The sequence below is a fragment of the Ambystoma mexicanum genome, chromosome 2q (assembly GCF_040938575.1).
Source record: "Ambystoma mexicanum isolate Mex_15411 chromosome 2q, UKY_AmexF1_1, whole genome shotgun sequence".
Classification (NCBI taxonomy): domain Eukaryota; kingdom Metazoa; phylum Chordata; class Amphibia; order Caudata; family Ambystomatidae; genus Ambystoma; species Ambystoma mexicanum.
This window is the reverse complement of record NC_090924.1, coordinates 692,198,401-692,200,900: the sequence shown is the minus strand read 5'-3', so window position 1 is coordinate 692,200,900 and position 2,500 is coordinate 692,198,401. Positions and strand designations below refer to the sequence as shown.

The window sequence follows — 2,500 nt, the reverse complement described above, 5'->3', positions numbered from 1 at the left end:
CATATTTCTATGTTTATAAAAGGTGGCTTGAAAGTGTACAAACCATAGTAAGTTACGCACACTTGTGTGCTTACCTTACCATGGTTTGTGTACTTTTCAAGCCACCTTTTAAAACATAGACATTTGTAACATATTTCTATGTTCATAAAAGACGGCTTGAAACGTACAAGCCATCTTTTATAAAGCGTTGAGGACGGACAAAACCCAAGGTGGTTTTGTCCGTCGACAAAGCTTTATAAAAGATGCCTTGAATTGTGTACGTTTCAAGCCGTCTGTTATAAACGTAGAAATATTTCTACGTTTATAAAAGATGGCTTGAAACGTACACATTTCAAGGCATCTTTTATAAAGATTTGCCAAAGGAGACAGGCACCTCGGGCTCAGTGATCGCTGCTCTGAGCAGAGATCACAGAGCCCAAGGCGTCTTTCACCCCCTGGGAACCCGCGGGCTCCGTGATCTAATCTACATATTAGATCATGGAGCCTGCAGGTTCACAGAGGGTCAGTGACCTGGCGAGGGCAAACAAAGGAACTGTAAATTCCCTGATGACCCCTCAGATGGGGGGTCATCAGGGAAGTTACAGTGACTGACAGAAGTGCCAGCCAGCCTCAGCGACGCTGTGGCTGGCTGGCACTTCTGTCCACTTGCCTAACGTTACACTGGCGGGCGCATCTCCCGTCGCGGCTGCGGCCGTGGCGGGATAATGCGTCCTGCCATGGCGTGGTGGGACCGGGGGGCCACAGCAGGGCCCTGGCTCAGCCCCACTTTTTGGAGACTGGCGGGGCCCGGCCCCGGCAGGCCCCGGCCCACTTAAAGCACTGAGGCCGGCACTACGCCATGAGTGATCTGAGGCCAGCCCTTATTTGCACCCTGCAAACTGTCCACTGGCTCCATCAGTGGGCGTTTCCTGCCATCCCTGGGTCCTTAAGTGAGTGTTTGGGTACTTTTGATGCAGAGATCGGGGCATGAAAACCGGCGCTGGCACGTGGCGACATTGGGTACTGAAGAATCTTTCCCAATCCTGCCCATAGCTGTCAGGGTGGCCGAGTGGTCTAAGGCGCCAGACTCAAGAGACGCAGCTCTTCCCTGCATCTGGGTGTTCTGGTCTGCGATTGGAGGCGTGGGTTCAAATCCCACTCCTGACAAGCCGGGCTCATTTTTTTTAGCACATTTCAGAGTGTAAGGCTTGCGGAAAACCTCGTGGGGGCCCCCGAATGCAGCGCCCGGCAAGCCTCCCTGTTCTCTTCTGCTGCCTTGCAACTGGAGCTGTCTGCCAGAGACGCTGGAGGCACACCTGCCCTTAAACCCCCACTGGCCCACGGCTGCAAAACCTGCATTTTCTAGTGGCTGGCTTGGTGGCATATGTCACTGAGCCCAGTCTACTCAGGAAGTGAAAAAAGTCCCCTTCACAGTTGGAGAAAGTGCTCTCCTGCCACCTGTCGGTCGTTGAAGGCACCACACCTCAGCAAAATAAAAATAAAAAAACAGACATGCTCAGTTCGGGGGATGTAAAGGTATTTACATAGCAAGAACAGAGAGGCTGTTGGGAGATGACAGAAGCCATGCTGCCCCAGAGTTCTCTTCTGAAATTCGCAGGAATCCAGAGGTTGGAGCGGGCTGAGGGAGTGCGCCTTCTTGCCTCTGTCGGCTTTCAAGACACATCCTCCTGCTGGGAAGCTGCCCACCCTGAGCAGCACAGGTTTGCGCTCTAGGCCGGTCGGCCACATATATCTCGCCTGATTGAGCCCGATCGAGCGGCAGCAGATGGCCTTTGGCCAGCGAAGGCTGCCGCTCTTCTTCTTGTTTCTCTGCTTGAGAGGCTGCTCAGTCCTCTGCGCTTGCGCCAGGGGCAGGCCACGTGACACGCAGGGGTCAGGCCGTGGAGCGACTGGGGCATGGCGCCAAGTGAGGTAAGCAGACCACCCTCCTCCCCCTCACTGTTCTCTGCATGCGGTGGCTCGTTGGTCTAGGGGTATGATTCTCGCTTAGGGTGCGAGAGGTCCCGGGTTCAAATCTCGGACGAGCCCTTTTTTTTGGAGCGCCGAAAACAAAAAACACAGAGTCCCCAATTCCCCCCCAAAAATAGTTTGTGCGTGACCGTATCTGGTTCGATGCCCGTCGCCAATGGTTGGCTGCTTTTAAGCCCATGGCCCAAGAGGCAGTGTTGGAAATTCCCCCTCCTTTGTAATGATGCGCTGGCGGCGAGCTGATGTATAACGGTTTGGACATGCCTTCTGGGTGGGGACTGCCATGGCTCGCGCCACTGTTGCATCCAGCTTGGTCTTTTGTATGTGTCTGCAGCCTGTGTGTGAGGTGCTGTGAGTGCTGCCATGTAGGTCCGGCGCAGGCTTGCGCCAAACTTTCACATTGGTGTGTGCCACCTGGCAGGTACCAGCGGGCCCCATGAGACATCAGTGCCACAAAGCCTTTCAACTGAAAGCTGTCCCAGCACACTAGAGTGCAGCCTACCGGAGCTGTTTCTGTAGTGTAGTGGTTATC

The 2,500-nt window shown here is 54.2% G+C and overlaps 1 non-coding gene across 1 annotated transcript in view; it reads left to right on the top strand.

Annotated features, from left to right (window-relative positions):
- Positions 1–2,477: 2,477 nt before the first annotated feature.
- The window catches only part of TRNAV-AAC (transfer RNA valine (anticodon AAC)), a 73-nt gene continuing 50 nt past the window's right edge, over positions 2,478–2,500 (top strand). The window contains exon 1 of the tRNA in view: positions 2,478–2,500. This exon is cut by the window's right edge and continues 50 nt beyond it. This is a non-coding gene — a tRNA (tRNA-Val).